Genomic DNA, 22,917 nt, shown 5'->3' with positions numbered 1-22,917 from the left:
TAAAATACTGCCTTTGTTTTTAGTTAGAATGTAGTTTAAAATCTGCTGGGCACCTCAACTTAGCAAAGCCACAGGTTACTTAATCAAAATGTCCAACCAAAGCTCATCAGCATTCCCCCATCATTCCCTGACTGAGGGACCACCACCACTCAGGCACTCAGGCATGAACTTCAGAAACTTGCCTTTTCTTCTCACCCCACTTCTCCCCTGGCCCATGTGCAGCAGTCACCCGTCCCTGTGCCTTTGGCTGCCTGACCATCCTTCAACTCCATTCTCCTCTCCAGCGCCATTGGTGCAACCATATTCCAGCTCCCAAGTCCACTCCTGGGCAACTCTTGTGGTCTCCCCATGGTCTCTGGGCTTCTTTCTTCACCCATACTTAGTTCATCCTCCATACAGCTACAGCTGTATGTGAACTTTCTAGAAGGCAGATTTAATCTTTCCATCTCTCTGCTGCCCCCATTGATTACCTACCCACCTAGGATAAGGCATAAATTCCCTAGGCTGGAATAAAAGGCTGTAGATGACTGTCTAGCCTTGTATTATCGAATATGCTAGCCAATAGCCACATGTGGTTTAAGCACTTGAAATATGGTTAATCCATTGAAATGTGCTCTAACTGTAAAGCAAATGCCAAATTTCGAAGACTTTGTATGGACAAAGAATGTAAAACATCTCTTTAGAATTTTTATATTGATTATCTTGAAATTTCAACACTTTGGACATACTGGGTTAAATAAAATATATTATTAAAATTATTTTCTTTCCTTTTACTTTTTAAAATGTGGCTACTAAAAAAATTCAAATTACAAATGTGGCTTGCATCAAAAGTTCCATCAGACTGTATTGACTAGTTGTGTTGAACTCTGGCTTCTAGAATATACTCTGCCTAGAAGGCCTTCCTTCTCCACTTCCACAGCTGACTGTGGTAAAGTCTCATTCATCTTGAAACACTTAGTTTCCCTACATAGCTTTTATAACATTAGGAACTTTGTGTCTGGCCACATAACTATCTTCCCTATTCCCACAATCTACTCCTCAAGCAAGTTACCATCATTATCATAGCTAATGTCTTTAGCGTTGCTGGTGTGCTAGGTACGTACTGTTCTAAGTGCCTTCTACATATTCATTTTATCCCTATAAGAACTCTGTAAGGAGACCTGTGCTCCTATTTAATCCCCACAGCAATCCTCAGTGGTGGGTGCTATTCTTTATCCCCATTGTACAGGTGAGGCCTGGAGATGTGACTCCTGGGCACCCCCCAGTTCCAGACGGTGCTCCAAGCAACACCACACCACCAGCTCTCTAATTTTTAGTTCTCACTGACTCTACTCCAGTATTCCCTGCCTCATGTTTTTGCTCATGTTGAACTTTTCCTTTGCAGAATTCTCACGTTAATTATCTAATACCAGTTTTTTGCTAGCTGGTAACGATGCCCATGGGAGCAGTGGTCAAAACTATCTTGTTTACTGAACTATATTCAGTGCCTAACAGATACCTGGCATGTAGTAACCAGTTGATAAATAATTTCAAATAAAGGAAAAGTAATTACAGACCTATTTTTTCCTTCTTCTGAACTATATGGGAACTGTAAGACATAAGCAAAACATAAAAAGAATAATAATGTTGATAATAATAGCTGCCTTATGTTGAATGCCCGTAGTAACAGATGTTGTATATATTAATCTCTGATCCTTACAACCCTCAGAGCTGAGTAGTATTGTCCTTATTCACAGAGCTGAACACTCAAATTATGTGTCTTGCTGAAGGAAACATAGGTGGTTAATGCCAGGGGAAGGGTTCGAATCCCGATTTGTCTGGTGCTGTTCCCACTATACTATGAGGCTGTAGGAAGCTCCCTGAAACCAAGAGGCTCATAAGACTAGTTGGAAGAAAACACTGAGTACCTTTTCTTCATAAAAAGTACCAGAGTGATGCTTTTCATGAATAAAAGCCAGCTCTAAAGGGGCACTGGCCAGCCTTCAGTTCTCTTCTTCCTCCTCTAGAATGCTAAGAAATGGAGAGCTGCGGATGCTAAACAAAAAATGCTCATTCTCCTGTTTTGTGTACAATTGGCTGCCCTTCAGTCAGGTTTTCAGTGAAAGCTGCTCTCTGGCTTTCTGTGCATCTCTCCCCACCTTGCCTGCCTGGAGCCCACCTTCCTAGACTCTACTCCTGCTTGTAGCCACACGGGCTCTTCCTACCTTTCAGAGAGACCATGCTCATTCATGCTTTGTAATTTAGCACTCCTCAAAGACTGCTCCTTCTTTTACCCAAGTCTCTCCCAGGATTCAGGACTAATTGCCTGCACCCCGAGTTCCTGATGGTTGCCTTCTCTGATTCCTGGAACACAAGCATTCTCAAGCACTGGTTCTTACTCTTGGCCTGTGTACATGGAAACACTTAAACAGCAGGAGGTTGCAATAGTGTTGATGGCAGAGAGAGCATCTTAGTGATTCTTTGTGCCAACAAGGTACCCAACCTGGTGCTAAGGATGCTTTCACTGGATTATTCCTTCATTCAACAAACATTTATTGTGCAATAAACAAGGCATTCAACTAAGAGTCTTAGAGAAAACAAACATAATACTTTATGTTCTTCATGTCAAGGAAAAATGTACATGTACACAAAAAACTATAAAACTGAGAAGAATGGGATAAACTATACATATGAAGTGAACATACAGAATGCTGTAGTGTTCTCGTGGAAAATGGATGAGAGCTGTCAAGGAAATTTTAATAGAGGAGTTGGCAACTGGAACTGGACCTTGAAACCAGGATGGCATGCCAGTAGTGACTGGGAGAGTTTCTTTAGAGTTCTATTTGGTTGCATCATATATGTGTGTTTTTTAAAAGTATATGTTTTTATATATTTAAGTATTATCTAAACTAAGCATAAAATTGGGCTCTTTGTCCAGTGTAAAATTTGGTATGTATCTTACAAGTTTCTGAGTACTGGTTCATTTAGCAAATACTAGTTAAGGTGCTATTTAGGTGCTTAGTGATTTAGGAAATCCCAATATAAACAAAATAGAGTTTAAGAAGGCAGAGTCAAGATGGCGGTGTGGGAAGACTTGGAGTTAGCATCTCCCCACAATGAGGGCTCCTGCCAGCTGATGGTGGGGCACTCTGATGCCCAAGGAGACGGGAGGAAACCCAGAGTGAACTGGTAGGATGTAGGGGGACTGAAGGGGGAGGAGAAGTGATGGCCAGACAGGATCGTTGCCACTGATCAGGAGGGGAGGGAGGCTGGGGAGATCAGGAGAGGCAGGCAGGAGGGGCCCTCCCAGACCCCAGACTGGAGGAGCAGGAGAGGAGAGGAAGGTGTTTGCCTCACCCACTCGAGCCCAGAAAGCCTGCTGGGCTCCCAGGTGAGGTCCCCTGCCCTCTGAGACCAGGGATTGGGGGCACACTTGGGCCCCTTCTGTTCCTTGAGCCTAAGCCCCACCCCCCAGAGCCCCCAGGGCCTTTTCCAGCCCTGTGGGTCCTGAGCATTGGCCCCACCCACTGCCTAAACCTCGCCCTTGCTTAGGCCCCGCCCTCCACAGCCAAGGCCTCCCCCACCCCCCTTTTTTCTTTCTTTTCCATCCTACTCTTTTTTACTGTTGTGGTACTGATGTACCTTCTGGTTATTGATTCATCTATATTTTTATTTTTACATTCTTTCTAACATATCTGTTAGCTTCCTAGTCTAATTTTATTTTTTTTACTTTGTTGCTGTTCTTTTTTTTTTTTTACCACCCCACGCAGCTTGTGGGATCTTTGTTCGCAAGCCTGGGGTCAGGCAGAAGCTCCTGTGGTGGGAGCTCCAAGTCCAAACCACTGGACTAACAGAGAACCTCAGACCCCAGGGAATATTCATTGGAGTGAGGTCTCACAGAGGTCCTCATCTCAGCACCAAGACCCAGCTCTACCCAATAGCCTACAAACTCCTGTATTGGAAGCCTCAGGCCAAACAACCATTAAGACAGGGACACAATTCCGCTCATTAAAAAAAGAAAAATGAGATGGCAAAAAAATATGTCACAGATGAAGGAGCAAGATAAAAACCTACAAGACCAAATACATGAAGAGAAAATAGGCAATCTACTCAAAAATAATTTAGAGTAATGGTAGTAAAGATGATCCAGAATCTCAGAAATAGAATGGAAGCATGGATTGAGAAAATACAAGAAATGTTTAACAAAGATCTAGAAGAACTAAAGGACAAACAAACAGAGATGAAAAACACAATAACAGAAATGAAAAATACACTAGAAGGAATCAATAACAGAATAACTGAGGCAGAAGAATGAATAAGTGAGCTGGAAGACAAAATGGTGAAAATAACTGCTGAGGAGCAGAATAAAGACAAAAGAATGAAAAGAAGACAATCTCAGAGACCTCTGGGACAACACTAAATGCACCAACATTCAAATTATAGGGGTCCCAGAAGAAGAAGAGAAAAAGAAAGGGTCTGAGGAAATATTTGAAGAGATTATAGTTGAAAACTTCCCTAACATGGGAAAGGAAATAGTCACCCAAGTACAGGAAGCACAGAGAGTGCGATACAGGAAAAACACAACAAGACACACATTAATCAAACTAACAAAAATTAAATTCAAAGAAAAAATATTAAAAGCAGCAAGGGAGAGACAAAAAATAATATACAAAGGAATCCCCATAAGGTTATCAGCTGATTTTTCAGTAGAAACTCTGCAGGCCAGAAGGGAGTGACAGGATATACTTAAAGTGATGAAAGAGAAAAACCTACAACCAAGATTACTGTACCCAGCAAGGATCTCATTCAGATTCAATGGAGAAGTCAAAAGCTTTTCAGACAAGTAAAAGCTAAGAGAATTCAGCACCACCAAACCAGCTTTCCAGCAAATGTTAAAGAATCTTCTCTAAGCAGGAAACACAAGAGAAGAAAAAGACCCACAAAAACAAACCCAAAACAGTTAAGAAAATGGTAATAGGAACATACATATTGATAATAACCTTGAATGTAAATGAATTAAATGCCCCTACCAAAAGACACAGACTGGCTAAATGGATACAAAAACAAGACCCATATATATGCTGTCTACAAGAGACCCACTTCAGACCTAGGAACACATACAGACTGAAAGTGAAGGGATGGAAAAAGATATTCCATGCAAATGGAAATCAAAAGAAAGTTGGAGTAGCAAGACTCGTATCAGATAAAATAGACTTAATAAGGACTGTTACAAGAGATAAGGAGGGACAGTACATAATGATCTCCATTCCCCATGAAAGGAGAAATCGACAGTAACATGATAATAGTGGGGGACTTTAACACCATGCTTATACCAATGGACAGATCATCCAAACAGAAAATAAATAAGGAAGCACAAGCTTTAAATGACACAATAGACCAGATAGACCTAATTGATATGTATATTTTTTTAACATCTTTATCGGAGTATAATTACTTTACAATGATGTGTTAGTTTCTGCTTTATAACAAAGTGAATCAGCTATACATATACATATATCCCCATATCTCCTCCCTCTTGTGTCTCCCTCCCACCCTCCCTATCCCACCCCTCTAGGTGGACACAAAGCACCGACCTGATCTCCCTGTGCTATGTGGCTGCTTCCCACCAGCTATCTGTTTTATATTTGGTAGTGTATATATGTCCATGCCACTCTCTCACTTTGTCCCAGCTTACCCTTTCCCCTCCCCATGTCCTCAAATTCGTTCTGTATGTCCGTGTCTTCATTCCTGTCCTGCCCCTAGGTTCTTCAGAACCACTTTTTTTGATGAACATAGATGCAGAAATCCTCAACAAAATGTTAGCAGACAGAATCCAACAGCACATTAAAAGGATCATACACCATGATCAAGTGGGATTTATCCCAGGGATGCAAGGATTCTTCAATATATGCAAATCAATCAATGTGATGCACCATATTAACAAATTGAAGGAGAAAACCCATATGATCATCTCAGTAGATGCAGAAAAAGCTTTTGACAAAATTCAACACCGATTTATGATAAAAACTCTCCAGAAAGTGGGCATAGAGGGAACCTACCTCAACATAATAAAGGCCATATATGACAAACCCACAGCAAGCATCATACTTAATGGTGAAAAACTGAAACCATTTCCACTAAGATCAGGAACAAGACCAGGAAGTGCAGTCTCGCCACTCTTATTCAACATAGTTTTGGAAATCCTAGCCACAGCAATCAGAGAAGAAAAAGAAATAAAAGTAATACAAATTGGAAAAGAAGTAAAACTATCACTGTTTGCCAATGACATGATACATAGAAAATCCTAAAGATGCCACCAGAAAACTACTAGAACTAATCAGTGAACTTGGTATGGTTGCAGGATACAAAATTAATGCACAGAAATCTGCATTCCTATACACCAACAACAGAACATCAGAAAGAGAAATTAAGGAAACAGTCCCATTTACCATTGCAACAAAAAGAATAAAATATCTGGGAATAAACCTGCCTAAGGAGGTTAAAGACTTGTACTCAGAAAACTAAAAAACACTGATGAAAGAAATCAAAGATGACATAAACAGATGGAGAAATGTACCATGTTCTTGGATTGGAAGACTCAATATTGTGAAAATGACTATACTACCCAAAGCAATCTACGGATCCAGTGCAATCCCTATCAAACTACCAATGGCATTCTTCACAGAATTAGAACAAAAAAATCTTACAATTTGTATGGAAACACAAAAGACCCCGAATAGCCAAAGCAATCTTGAGAAAGAAAAATGGAGCTGGAGGAATCAGTCTCCCCGACTTCAAACTATACCACAAAGCTACAGTAATCAAGACAGTATGGTACTGGCACAAAAACAGAAGTATAGATCAGTGGTACTGGATAGAAAGTCCAGAGATAAACCCACGCATATATGGACACTTAATTTACGACAAGGAGGCAAGAACATACAATGGAAAAAAGACAGTCTCTTCAATAAGTGGTGCTGGGAAAACTGGATAGCTACATGTAAAAGAATGAAGTTAGAACACTACATAACACCATACACAAAAATAAACTCCAAATGGATTAAAGACTTAAATGTAAGACCAGACACTATAAAACTTCTAGAGGAAAACATAGGAGAAACACTCTTTGACATAAACCACAGCAAGATCTTTTTTGACCCACCTAGAGTAATGGAAATAAAAAGAATAAACAAGTGGGACTTAATTAAACTTAAAAGCTTTTGCACAGCAAAGGAAACTATAAACAAGACAAAAAGACAACCCTCAGAATGGGAGAAAACATATGCAAATGAAACAACAGACAAAGGATTAATTTCCAAAATATACGAACAGCTCATGGAGCTCAATATCAAAAAAACAAACAGTCCAGTTAAAAAATGGGCGGAAGACCTAAATAGACATTTCACCAAGGAAGACATACAGATGGCCAAGAGGCACATGAAAAGATGCTCAACATCACTAATTATTAGAGAAATGCAAATCAAAACTACAATGAGGCATCACCTCACGCCAGTCAGAATGGCCATTATCAAAAAAGTTAGAAACAATAAATGCTGGAAAGGGTGTTGGTGGGAATGTAAATTGATACAACCACTATGGAGAACAGTATGGAGGTTCCTTAAAAAAGTAAAAATAGAACTACCATATGACCCAGCAATCCCACTACTGGGCATATACCCTGAGAAAACCATAATTCAAAAAGAGACATGCACCACAATGTTCATTACAGCCCTATTTACAATAGCCAGGACATGGAAGCAACCTAAATGTCCATCGACAGATGCATGGATAAAGAAGATGTGGCACATATATACAATGGAATATTACTCAGCCATAAAAAGAAATGAAATTGAGTTATTTGTAGTGAGGTGGATGGACCTAGAGTCTGTCATACAGAGTGAAGTAAGTCAGAAAGAGAAAAACAAATGCTGTATGCTAATGCCTATGTATGGAATCTGAAAAAAAAGAAAAATGGTACTGATGAACCTAGTTGCAGGGCAGGAATAAAGTGGTAGACGTAGAGAATGGACTTGATGACATGGGGTGGGAGGGCGAAGCTGGGGCGAAGTGAGAGTAGCATCGACATATATACACTACCGAATGTAAAAAAGTTGGCTGGTGGGAAGCAGCCGCATAGCACAGGGAGATCGGCTTGGTGCTTTGTAATGACCTGGAGGCGTGGGATAGGGAGGCTGGGAGAGAGGCTCAAGAGGGAGGGGATATGGGGACATGTGTATACATATGTCTGATTCGCTTTGTTGTGCAAAAGAAACACAGTATTGTGAATCAATTATACTCCAATAAAGATCTATTTAAAAAAAAAATGTTTAAACTCTTAAGGACTGTACAACCTGATTAGGCACTAGTAATATGAACAGCTAAATATATTAAGCAGTTACTATATGACAGGTATTGACTGAAGCTTGTTTTTAAACATTAATTCATATATGCCCTCAAAACAACCAGTATTGTTCCCAATTTACAGGTGAGAAAACTGAGGCACAATCAAAATTACATGGATATCTTTAATACAAACAGAATATGATCAGCATTTACAATAGAGTTGGTACTGTATAGCAAGGGAGTCTAATCTAAAATCTGAGGACTCTAACTTAAACCATGCTGATTGATTGGTTTCTTATGGCTGCTGAATGACTAAGAAGAAAATATTTCCTCCCTCTTGTCCAGTAATAACATCTTCATTTGTTGAGCCAATCGCATAAAGTTCCCATTTTGTTAAAAACATCAAATCTACCTTTTAAAATGACATTTAGGGCAATAAATTTCTGCACTGATAAAAATTCTAAATAATATTCAAAATTTCCTGAAGTCATTTAAATGCTGTCTTTATGTAATATACTTGTAAAATCCTTCTCAAGTATGCTTTTTGGAGTATCTAAAATAATCATTTGATTCGTGCCAGTAGTTCAGACATTCAGTGGTAAATAAAATCAAATGCAATTACGTGCATGAGCATAATTTTATTGACAGAGAGGTTTAGGCTCAGCCAGAGAGCTGAGGACAGCATTTTGGCTCTGGAGTTGGTCAGATGCTCTTTTTATGATATTCTGCAGGCTTTGGAGGAGGCTGTGGTAGAAAGACTATAAAATGTGAATTTAACCCTTGTATTCAAACGGATCAAAAAAACAGCAGAGAGATAAACCATTTAATAAGGATAGAAACAGTAGGGGAAAATGCAGCTTAATGTCTGCAGGGTGCTCTCTAGGCAATGTTAAAGAAAATTATGGAAGTTTAGGGATTGTGGATCTAAAGTTGATTTATTAAAGAGTCAGAAGACTTTTGCATGATATACTAGCTGTAAATGCATAAAAAAAACCCTGCAGGACGTCTCTGGAAATGTTTCTGTATTGATTTCATCAATGTTTGAGTCAGATATGGATGTTTTCCTTTTATGCAAAATGCTGGTGTGTACCGATTTGTGACTGGGTTCTTGCCTTAAGGAATTCTCTGTAGGGCATGGAAGTAACCGATTTGTAACAGTTTGAAATTGGAAGAACCTCACTTTCCATTTACTTTCACTTACTCAGCAATAAACACTAAAGGCCAATGACAAAACTCCTCCCTCATCTCATCCCCAAAGACAGGAAACACTTGCATTAATTCTTTGACACATTGTATACATTTCCTGGGCCTTTTCTTTTTATTGTGAGTGCATTAATTCTCTCCTGAATTCTTTCTAAAAATAACTACTGTATAAACCATTGTTTAGTTACTATGAAACATTATCTTCCAGGGAAGACAATTACTAGGTGATGGTTCTAACACATTTCCAGTGATATTGGTTTGAAATGTCCCATATGCAGTGCTCAGCAGAGGGTTATATAAAGCAGCAAGTTAAAATGTAACTATGCATGAAATTTTTAATGCGTTTGCAGATCATCCTTCTTTTGAAGAAAGCTTTTGCATTTTTCATTTATTTGTGCATGTTTAATTTCCAGAATCTACGTGGTCAACGTTTGTGTACATCTTTATGAAGATGTCCTTGCGGCACCCCTGAACATACAGCAGGTAAGGCAGTGCTGTGCCAATCATGTCTCCAGATCTGTGAAGCACAATGGACCTTGTCCTAGTCTTTGAAAGTCAATAGGTCAAGCTTTTGAGAAAGGGGATTTTGATGGCTGGTTGGTGCCCAGATGCTATTTGTGACCATTTAGCTTGTCCACTGTACAGTAGAATCTGGCAGAGCCCCTCTTTATTGGATGCTGGTGAGTGAGTTGAGTTTACCTGGGCTCATGGACATTTTGTGTAGTTAATATCTCTGAGATATTAGAGCACAAAAATAAGAAGAAACAAGAGAAGAGAAAACAATACAGTGAGTAAACAACGTATAGGTTTTTAAACAATAAAAATGTGTGTGTGTATATATATATAACTGTTACATATTGTAAGAGAACAGCTTCATCTACTATCATAGTAAAAGAGAACATGGTGGCAAAAAAAGTACAACTGCAGAAAATTAACTATGACCCTCTGAGTTTCACTGATCTCTTCACATAACTGTGAAGAAGCAGAGCTTGTGCTTCTGGCTCCAAGCTCACAGCTCCCTGCAGTGACAGGGAGCTTACGGGTGTGTGGATTCTGTTTGCACAAGGACACTGAGACAAGGAAGTGAACACAGGGCAAAATGGAGGTGGCAGTCTGCTTCCCAGGTTAAGTGTCCTGGCTGGGGTGCCCTTTTCTGATTTACACTGAAACCTGGCCAGTTGAAAATAAAAACAGATTCATTTCTTGATCATAGGAAAAATCCTTCATAATGGGCCTTCATTAAGAATGTTTTGTTTTTCCAGTGCAGGGAAGGCTTTTGATCTACTGGACTATTTGGCATAGTCTTCTTGTTTTGTTAAACTTTGAGAAGGTTGAACAGTCCTAGGGACAACGCATTGTGTAAATTACCATAAAGTGTGATAAAGAGGTGAGGAGCGTGGTAGGCAGAATTCTTACATAGCTCTCAAGATTTCCTCCCCCTGCCCTTGAATGTGGGCAGAACCTATGAATATGACAGGATAGTTGCTCCCATGATTGCATTTTGTTATATAAGACTCCTCCTTAGCTGACTAGAGAGAGATTCTATTGCCAGCTTTCATGAAGTGAGCTGTCAAGTTATGAGGGGGCCACATGGCTAGGACCTGAGACTGGCCCTCAGCTGACAGGCAGCAGGAAAACAGGGACCTCATTCCTGCCTCAAAGAACTGAATTCTGCCCACAACCAGGGAGCTTAGCTTGCAGGAGACCCTGGAGCTCCAGATGAGACCATGGCCCCAGCCGACACCTTGATTTCAGCCTGGTGAGACCCTATGCAGAGGTCTCCCTACTTAACTTCTACCTGGACTCCTGACCCATGGAAACTATGAGATAATAAATTTGTCTTGTTTTAAGTTTGTGATAATTTATTACGCAATAGCAAACTACTAATGTAGGGAGAGAGTGCATCAGATGTATTAATGGCTGGCCTAGATGGGGTCCAAATAAGTCCTACGTTTAAACAACACGTGTATATTAAGTGAGGGAGTGATCCATAACCCACTATTCTAAACACAAAAGCAATATTATGTCAACCTATACTTTTTTGCTTACTCATCATAAAACAACGTAAAATTACACCTTCTCTGACTGGTACATACACATATCTGCTGTCTTAACTATTATAAATTATGGGAAATAATGTTATTGTTTTTTTCATAATATAGAAAGTTTAATTTAAAATTTCAGTTTTGTTAGTTTTTACTTTCAACATAATGGAAATCATTGCTGGGCTATAATATTAGATTTTGTTGACATTTGCATGGTCCTGTGTGTTCGGTGTGTGTTAGCTCCATTTTACAGATGAATAAATTAAATCATAGACTAGATGAAGTAATTACTCAGAACTAGTAATTGACCATGTTAGACTATGAACTCAGCTTTTCTGACTCCTGAGTTCAAGATTATTTTGATCATAGCTCACCTACAGATGTATAACAGAAGAACACAAAAACATAAGTGCAATAGAAAAAGCTGAAGATGTTTCCACAATAGCTAAGATAACAACGAAAGAATCCTTTGGTTAGGAGTGATGATGTTTGTGAACGGGATAACTAATCTGGTTTACGCTGTAGCATTAGAGCTTCAGGTGCTTGGGTTTAACCTTCGGAGCAAATTCCCCTGGTTCCAACCCCTGTTAATTCTCCAGAATATATGTTTTTGACCTTTTTGATTTGATTTGCAGAGGCCTTGCTTCTTCAGGGTTTTTAGTCTTATGCTCATCTTTAAATAGATGGTTTTGATTGTCTCTGATGTTTCTGAGGCTATCCTTACATGTGTCTTTATCTTTTTTTCTTTGCTTTTGAAACCCGTACTTTGTGCCTTGTATCCTCCTGGAGGGTGCCAAGCTCATCTTGGGGTTTGCAATAGGCCTGTTTTGTCCAGGTTCAATTGTTCACATTGAGAGGTGATATTTTGAGCAATTTAAACCAATGAGCTATGTTCAGTATTTGTTTGTTACATATAAAGTATATAAAAGAAATGACTTCATATGTCAAATCACTTGCTCATGAAATTTTTTCTTCCAGTTTTATTGAGATATAATTGATGTACAGCACTGTATAAGTTTTAAGTTTATAACATAATGATCTACTATATCATTGTGACATCATGAAATGATTATCACAATAAGTTTAGTGAATATTCATCCTCTCATAGAGACGCAAAATGAAAGAAATAGAAAAAAACTTTTTTCTTGTGATGAGAACTCAGGATTTACTCTCTTAACTTTTATATATAGCATTCAGCACTGTTCATCATATTTTGCTAATGAATTTTATTAACCCTTAATTACTAAAATAATTTTTATAAATTACATATCTAATTATGATTCCATTTATTAAAAACAATTGAAGTAGACTTTGTAATCAGGTAAGAGATGTTATCTATTACACAGGTGTTTAACAATTATATTTTCCATATTATGGAGAAAAATATAGGTCAGGAGAAAACAGCAACACTTTTGTATTTTTCCATAACAGAAGTGGATAACAATACAATGGATAGAGATAGTGTACGCTCAAATATTTAATTTAATAATTACTTCAAATAATTCTGGAATAATGGGTTATTCATTTGAAGCATCTATTTGAAAACAATAAAATGAAGGTTAAAAAATTGGAAACCTTCGGGCTTCCCTGGTGGCGCAGTGGTTGAAAGTCCGCCTGCCGATGCAGGGGACACGGGTTCGTGCCCCGGTCCGGGAAGATCCCACATGCCGCGGAGCGGCTGGGCCCGTGAGCCATGGCCACTGAGCCTGTGCGTCTGGAGCCTGTGCTCCGCAACGGGAGAGGCCACAACAGTGAGAGGCCCGTGTACCGCAAAAAACAAAAACAAAAACATTTTAGATGTAATGATCTAACCAAACGTAATCTAAAATAAAATATAATTAATTAGATTGTAACATACAAGAAAATACATTTCAAAATAATATGCATACGATAACTTATTTAAAAATTCTGATGAAAAAAGACTTTCAATATTGTTTTTCTTTTAGTTTTAAGAAATGGATTATTTTTCTACTTTTCTATATGTCCAAGTTATTTCACAAGGAAAATGTGTTATTCCAGTAACCAATAATTAAAAAATCTAACATTTAGAAGTTGTTATAGGTAAATATAAAGGAAAGGATTTTGAAAGTCACTAGGTGTGTTCTCCATAAGTAGTTCCTGGATTCCAGATTAGTGAGTTTCTGACTTCTTTATTTTTCTGCCTTTGCCTTCAACCGTACTCCTTTGTAATCTATCTTTATTTTTTTAATTGAAGTGTAGTTAATTTACAGTGTTATACTAGTTTCGGGTGTACAACATAGCTATTCAATATTCTTATAAATTTTGCTCTATCTTTATTTTCAATGATATCTTGTTATCTTTCTCAAGTTCTGGATTTGCCTCTTGACTATTCTTTTACAAGCTTTTATCTCTTCTCTGGTTTTTATATTGAAATATGAATGTCCTCTTTATTAGTAAATCCACGTTTCTTAGGCTTTATCATAACAACTAAGCACCATTCTCCACTGTTAATTACCTTCTTCTTGAAACACTCTCCCCCTTAGCTCCCATGCCAACATATTCTTCTGGTTTTCTCTGGCCACTTTCCAGTCCCCTTTGTCAGTTATTTCTCATGTTTTCTTTTTATTTGTTAAACTTATGTTTTCCTCCAGACCCTGACCTAAGCTCTTTACTTCTTGTCCTATAATATCCTCCTGACCATTCTCAAGACTTTAATACCTAAATGTTGCCAAAACCAAAATTTTTATCCCCAGCACATGACTTCTGTCATTAGCTCCAGACCCACATAGATGGACGCCTCAAGGCCAGGGTGTCAAAAACAGAACTCATCTTTTCTTCCAGTCCTGATCCGCTTTTCATGTTCTCTACACAGAAAGTAGAACTATCGTCTACCCTGTTGACTGCTTTGGACAGAAACTTGGGAATCCTATGTAACTCTTTCCCCTCCCTCTTCTCCCATGCTCAATTAATTACCAAAAGATATTAATTCTAGCCTTTAAATAATTCTAGAATCTGTCCACTTGTAATTCTCTTCATCATCTCCTTTATGGTTCAGCCCAACATCAACTGTTTCCTTGTCTAGTACAAAATTGGTCTCCCCACACCTACCCTTGATCTCCTCAATCTATAATTTACACTACGGTGATAGTTATTTTTGTAAACACACACTGTATGGAAAAGAATTTCTATTGTCCTGAAACAATTATCACTAAAACCTACAAGGTTCTTTATCCAGCCCCTGCATACTTTTTCAGTCTCATAAATGATTCTCCTCTTCTATTCATATAATTCAGTCACATCAGACCTTTTGCCTCAGTGTCTTTGCATCATACCTCTCCTTATTTTCCTCCCATTTTGTTTCCTAGTTTAATGCCTGTTCTTATTTTAGTTCTCGGTTTATATGTCACTTATTCTAGGAACTGTTCATTGATCCATACTTACCCTCAGACTAGGTCAGCTTGCTTTTGTTTTCTTTTAAACTTCAATGACACATGTTAGATGCTCAATATCTGTCATCTCCATTTGACTAGAGATTTAAGGAGAGCAAGATCTGTGTTAGTTTTCCCCCAGAACCTACAACAACAGTGTAGATATTACAACAGTGCAGTCACATCGCAGACAATAAATATGTGTCAATTAAATCACTGATGGTGCTGCTTTGCTCTGATGGGGCTGTATTGGTTCCTGTATATCAGTTCTCTCCATGTGCCCAGCTACTTGTAAGCTTGAGACTTGTCCAGTTATGAAAGAATATAGAGAACAGACAGAAAAATAACGTACCATTCTTCTTTGCCCGACGTGCCCTGGACCATGCCTTTTTTACAAGCTGGTGAGCCTTAGTCATACTGTGTGAGGAATAGAGTAGTTATTCTTGCCACCCCAAGGAGATTTTGCTTTCTCTGTATTCAAGAGGAGAATAGGCACAAGTCTATGTAATTGCTGGCTCTGGTCCTAATCACAAGCTTGAAGAACCAAAAAACCCGTGACATATTTCTTGTCTTCTGTCTGAGAATTTTCACATCGACATCAGTTAGTGGTCAGCTGAAGAACTGCAGACGGAGTGCAGTGGGACTGGGAATGGAAGGAGGAATGTTCGTGCCTCATCCAAAGCAAATTTCTCCATTGTCTGACACTTGTTAAGCAGTGAGAAAAAGTGCAGTCAATTTGGCTTTTTTTTTTTTTACTTGTGACCCAAAGTCTTTGGCAATTGACCATGCTAGTCAAGAATGGTAGATGAAACTTTGTCACAGTTTCTTCTTTAAGGTTTTAGGTCAAGTGAGCACACACAAAAGACACAAAGGTAAAGTAAGATTAAGACATGTTATTAATATTTAGCTATATCTCTATTTATATGCTAATGTAAACCAACAAGACAGAATACGGAGCTGATTACTAAACAAAGTTCCAGAAGATTAATGTTAAACGTTTAACATAATACGAAATATTTATAGTTTTAATTTTTCAGGATTTCTTATTTCTATATTTTCCCAGTTGTGGCCTCAAACATGATGGCATCTTGAAGATATATTTCACACCCAGACGGGGTCAAGATCATCTGGGTTCTGCCATAGGCCTGTTCTGTCAAATTGTTTATACAACTTTCCTCTGAGAGGCAGAAACTGAATGATTTATAGGGTTACTCCTAAGCAGGGGAAAAAAATATGTGTGTGTGTGTGTGTGTGTGTGTGTATATATATATATATATATATATATATATATATATATATATATATATACCATATAAAGAAATTAAGGGGAAAAGACTATGGAGAACTGTGACGTCTCAAGAGATTTTTGCAAACTATCCAGTTAGCCTGCCATGGTTTCATGGATGCTGGCACAAGTCATGAGACTCCTGGATCAGAAACAAAGGACTTTATGATTTGTGGCACAGCAAGCCACTTGGGTATCATGTTCGTGCCAATCTCCCTTGCCTCCCAGATCCTACAGGGGTAACATTGAAGGGCCCTGGTGGACCTTGCACGCATGGTGGGTTTGTGGCACAGCTGAGGAACCCCAAACTCAAGAAATCTGAATGTTTTATAAGGGGCTGCAAGTATATCTGCCCTGCCTGCCAGAGGGTGGCACTCTCTCTAATTTACAAGGCTGGGGAAGATAACCCCTATGCTCACAAGGCATATAGAAAAGTGAGAGAGTAATGGATAATTGTTAAATAAATTAAGGGGAAAAGACTTAAAGTGGACTTTTTCTCTTTTCCTTCCATCTTGGCTTCGCCCTAGAAAGCAGAGGGAACATTTCCAATAAAACCAGATGCTTGTGTTATTACAGTTAACATAAATGATCAGGTATTTAGTTATGTTTTTTGTTTTTCTTGTCTTCCTTCATCATGGCCCAGAGTAATATTTGCTTAGTGTACACTGAGGACTCATAACTGCTTATTATCTGTGTGAATGCTCAGGGGGGTGTCAAATAAGCACTGCCATGTCTCACCTCCAGAGAAGATGCAACAACTGTACCGATGAAAAGTTCACCAGCCACTGGCTCATCCCTACTCTGACTTCAACCATACATCTTCAATACTGAATAATATCTAGCTGTAGTTCAAAGATGTCATCTAGTATAAGAAATTATTGTTATTTTATGTTTGTGTTACACTGATGAAATTAAACAGTGCTATGCAGAACCACTTTATTTATGGATAGGAAGAAAAACAATTCTATCAGAAATTTTCATGTTTGTTGTGTGTGTCAGGATGAAACCTGTGAAAGCACTTCCTTTACCTATGGGAATCTAATATCTCATAAACATGTGGCCTTCTCCCACAGAGTGTAAAGATTGGTAAATAAAGAACTCTGATAGAAAATGTGCTCATCCCTGTGACGTCAGTGAGTCCTTTGAAGGCACCATGGTTCTATTCAGTGCCCTGGAAGAGTTCATTAACCTGATGCAAGCAGACCGTTTACTCCTACCTAAAGGATCATGCTAATTAAATTGCTCTGTTTACCCAGCTATGTCCCAATTTTCTATGAATACATGAATGTCTTGAGTTTCATTTCCTGTATTTTTGTTGAAGGCAGAGATGATTACAGATTAACACTCTCAAACTTGTACTTCTGCTATAGATCTCAGGCTTTATTGAACTTTTTTCAAAACCAATTTTTAAAAAATTTGTCAAGATAGTTTTATACTTAGTAAGAGCAACCCAGATGGAGGAATTTTAATGTTTTATATGTTTACAAATGGCTATAAGAGTTATCTGTGGACAAGTTTTATTATTTCATTTCCTTCTTGCTGAAATGTAAAACAGTCATTCCTCCTACCTGAGGCTAATTTCTTCATCTGTGCTGTTGAGTTCATCCTCAGGAATCTTAAGTTATAAGCCAGCCATCTCTCTCTTATGCATTCAGATTCCCTCTTCTCTCTCTCTTAACTGGAATTTTCCTGTTGGCTTTTAAATGTGCTCATGTCTCCTTCATAAAACATCAACAGTAACAATCTCTAGGCATCTCGTCTCCTTCCATTAACTTCTCTATTTTCTCCACTTCATAGTCAAACTTCTTGAAGAAATTTTCCTTGTCATTATCTCTACTTCCTCATTTTATTCCAGTATGGATTTATCTATTTTATGAACCATTGAAATAATTTTCATTAAAGTTAATACTGATCTCCTGTTCACAGAATGTAAGAGAGATTTCCAGTCATTTTTGTACAAGTCCCCCCAGCTGCATTCAAAGTTTTGACTATTTCAAAATTTTTTTTCTTCCCTTACTGTCACCAAGTTTTACTTCCTGCTTTTCTGCTTCTCATTTATATCTTCTTTTCAGGATCAACTTCATATACCTTGGACATAAGATGCTGATCCTAGGGATTCTCTTATTCTTACTGTATATTTTCTTTTTTATTGATTTCAAGCATATCTGTGGTTTGAATTGCAACATATTTATAGGTGACTTACAAATATACAGTTCCAGCCCAGATATCCTCTGATTCCTGGACCCATATATATACAACTGACATTTTCTTTTGGAGACTCAAAGTCATCTAAAACTAAAATTGTCCAATTAGAGCTCTTTTATAGCCCCTTGACCCCCTTATGCTCCTCCAAAAAAATGCCATCTATTTTATTATCCAAGCCAGAAATCTTGAGTCATCTTTGATACCTTCCTTTCCTAAATTCATCATTTTGTTTACTCTCCTATACTTTACAAAGTGCTTTGAGTACAGTATATTGATTTATTATCACAGTCACCCAGTAAGACAGGTAATACCACTGTGAATTTAGATTTGGAAACTGAAGTGGAAAAAGGTCAACTGACCTGGCCAATATCACCATCTTGGAGTGGAATATAGAGCAGGAACATGAATATTTTACTCAAAATCCATTTTTTCTGGAGGGTAATTGGAGAGGATTTTTTTAGAAGAAAGGAAGTTTGAGCATTCCTAAATGTTAAAAGGAAAAAAGCTAAATTGCTAGTTTAATGAGGAAAGGAAGATATTAAGAATTCAGTAAGATCTTATTAACGGGTACATATTGATATTTTTTGTGACAACTTTAGGATTAAAAGAACACATAAAAATAAGCTTTGTTTTTATCATAATTATTAGTATTCTATTCTAGTTTTACTGTTCTCAAGGCATTTTCTTGGAATTGTTAATTAATTTTAACAAGAAGCATATATTAATGGTCTGTAAAGGACAAACGCACACACACAAAAAAAAGCCATGTAAAACTTTCCTGACAATATGTCTGTTGTTATTAAGGAGCTGCTGAAAGTCTAATAGCTATGATAAGAACATATTATTTCTAGAAAACAGATAGTGTCTTAATTAATGAACTATGCCAAAATTTAAAATTCCAAGTCACGTTGAATAACTGAATGTTTTCCACACTTATGGTAAGCGCATGTCTCTAGTGTGTATGAACTTTTTTATATATGTAAGTTAATTTTTAAAAGCTTTCATCAGGGTCAGGTAAGGTTATTAATTGCCATGTTAGTTTGGAGAAACATCTGATTCTTAAATTTTGAAAATAATTTGGAAATCTTAATTTCTCAGGAGCAAACAGTGTGCTTATTTTCATCCCTAGCCAATGGAAGACATTTTTAATAAATTGAACAAAATATGGCAGTAACGTCCCAACTCAGGAAATTAATTGGCACACTCAGTCAAGAAAGGAGAAAAGAGGAGAAAGATGAATACAGAGATGTGTACTTTGAGATCCTCTACTTGATATAAGACTCATTTCATAACATTAAAACCGATGACAACACAAGAAGTTTCCTTTACTGGTGTTATCATAATGATCATCTATTAGAAATAATTTTTAAAAGTAGATTGGGCGGGCGAGACTAAAAGAAAAAGAAATACTAATATTTAAATAGTGGGAAATGATATTCTTTTTGCTCTTAATGTATTATTATGACCTACTTATCATTTACTTGAATTAATGTACTTTATCCCATCCACATCTCTCACATGGTGATATTATCTATGAGTTTTCCCGATTAGAAAAAATGTAATTTTCCTTGAATGAGGGTATGCAAATCCATTAACTCAAAGCTAGAGAAGTCTTTGAAAAGGCCCTCTGTTAGGTGATAGAGGGAAAGGAATGCCTCCTAACTTGAACATTCTCTTAGAGAAAGGTGAGTCTCAAACTTGTATGCATGCGATACCCATCTCCTATCCTTCCTCTCCTCATTGTACATGGCTGAGGGTATGCTGAAAAGAATCCATTCTAGAAAGCAGACCTATGTTGAAAAAGTGGCGCTAGATGAAATGAAAATGAAGGATCTGTATTAAAATGGCACTTTGCAGAAGCAAAGAATAATCAGGACATACTGGAAGTCTTAGAAACTCAAAATTAGTCCTGTCATCTTCCTAAGTTGTTTTTAAACTGTGGCTTCCTTGGCTACAAGCTGTCCTCTTTCTAGTCATTAGTGATGCCTCTATGGAATTTATTTCCCTTTGGAGACAGGATAATGCAATGGTTGAGAGCCCATGCTTTATAGAGAGAACAGGGTCAGTATTCTAACACTAACACCAGGCAGGTATCTTTAGGCAGTTTGCTTTAAGCAAATGCCTTAGGCAATTGGTTTATCCTTTTTGATCCCCAGAGGCATATGCCCATCACATAGGATGATTGAGTGTATTAAATGTGATAAAACAGAAAATTCTCAAACTTTAGTTGCTAGTTAGTCCTGTTAAGTTTTCAAAAATGGTAGCTCTCATTAATAAGAAGAAGAAGAAGAGGAGGAGGGGGAAGCAAGAATGCAGAAAGCAAGCGAAATAGTGTCACAGTCGCAGCTGTGCCTTACTGATAACGTCTTTTAGGCTTCATTCTTACAATCACAGAATTCTACTTTAGGCTCATAGCCAAAGTGGGTGAGAGGTGAAACCATAAATTCTCTTTGCTACTCTCTCCATCTGTCAGTGCGCAGGTCTTCCTCATACCTAATCGCTCCTTCCTTAATCAGATGACTTTTACCCTTCTGCAGTGTTCCTGGCTGTCCAGAGGCCATCATTACCACTCCTGTTCTAAGAGGCCAGCAGTTCCCAGTTGTTCCCTCATCTCTGCATGTCGTTTTCCTAAGAGCTCTGTACTCGGCAGCCTGTCCCTTAGAAGACAGTCTGACAAAATGGTGGTGGTTCAGTGTTAATGTCTAGTAGAAACTTGAATATGTTCCTTGCCGAAAGGTATCTGCTTTTTAAACGGCTGTATCAATTAGGGTTCAACCAGAGAAACAGAACCAGTGGGAGATTTATATTAACAGATCTGTTGTAAGGAATTGACTTAAACAGTTGTGGGGCTAGCAAAGCAAGTCTGGAGTCTGTAGGGCAGGTGGGCAGGAAGGACAGGCTGGGCTGGGACTCTTGGGCATAAGCTGAAGATGCTGTCTGGAGTTTCTTCTTCTTCTGGGAAGCCTCAGTATTGCTCTAAAGGCCTTTCAACGGTTCTGAAGGCCAATCAAGCCCACCCAGATTATCTGGAATGATATCCCTTACTTGAAATCGGTGAATTGTGAACTTTAATGACCTCTACAAAGTAACTTCACAGCAACACCTAGATTAGTGTTTGAATAGCTAGAGATATAGCCTAGCCAACTTGGCGCATAAAGCTGACCATCACAGTTCGCACTTGTCGACATGGCATACATACACATCCCCTTATGTCATAGTTAATCTCCAAATAAGGGAATAACAAAGTCATACTTCTGTCTGACATGATTGAACTATTCTGTGTAAAATTGGAAACATGCTAACTCTTTCCTCAGAAAAGAGGGAATCTTAGGTGTTCATTCTTCCCTTTTGATTTCCGGTAAATTAAACACTGTAATATGAAGTTAACTATTATTAATACTTCTTATGTTACATAATAAGGAAAGAGAGAGAAGAAAATACAAATATTTTGTTAATACATATACAGATATTTTCGTGATTTAAAAAAGGAATTCCTCATTTTGAAACTTGTCATATGGCCATAATTGGTATTTATAACTGCCTTCTTCTACCACCCGTTCCATATTTACTTTGCCCTCAGAAAGAACCTCAGCTGATTGTGGTTCTTTACCTCACAGAGTGACCCAAATCGTCAGGCTGAATTAGGTTGTTTATTCATTGACTTTAAATCACAGGATGCCCTAAGGGATCTCTTAACATTCCAGAAATACTCTTACTCACCGTAGTACAGTAGCAACCCAGTTTTCTCTTGGTAATCAGGATCAATAACCCTAGCCGGTAATGTAATTGCTTTTTTTTGCCTGTTGAATCAGAGGTACAAGAAGCTCAAAGTGGCTGGGTGGCAGTATTAACTTCCAGTTCAAAGAATTCATCCTTGTGTCTTCCGATGGAAGCATCTGTTCCTTTGGAACAAAGACCAGCACTGCCCAGGATCGTAGGGATGGGAAACAAAACTTTTGCTAGTAGATTCCTAGCAATAATGGTGAGTGGTACCACTCTCATATCCACCTTTTGATTCCTAGACCTATGAATCCTGGCTGTGGGAGAAACAGTACCATATATTGAATGCTGATTTACAGCATATACACCCTCCTCGAGAGCACTGTCCCAGTCTTTCAAGTATTGCCACCTATCAGGTGCTGTAAGTGCCTTTCATCAGGACAATAGGGAACACCATAAGATCAGTGAATCCCGTGAGCATGGGCTAACTGCCACACTTCATTTGCTGCCAAGTGAGTTCCTCAATTAGAAGCAATGCTGTGTGAAACACAGTGACCTTGGATAAGGCATCCTGTAAATCCACCCATGGTAGTTACAGCAGAAGCGTTGTATAATCCATCGTCTATTCCAGTAAGAACAGACTGTTGCTCCCTCCATAAAGGAAGTGGTTCAGTGGAACCAAGCTGCTGTCCTTTAGCTGGCTGTTCCCCCAGGTGATGGTGGAAGACTGGGGACCCAGTGCTAGTCT

This window comes from Monodon monoceros, unplaced genomic scaffold (assembly GCF_005190385.1).
Source record: "Monodon monoceros isolate NGI ecotype Baffin Bay Population unplaced genomic scaffold, NGI_Narwhal_1 Super_Scaffold_3, whole genome shotgun sequence".
Taxonomy (NCBI): domain Eukaryota; kingdom Metazoa; phylum Chordata; class Mammalia; order Artiodactyla; family Monodontidae; genus Monodon; species Monodon monoceros.
The sequence above is the reverse complement of the archived record's forward strand: the minus strand, read 5'-3'. Positions refer to the sequence as shown.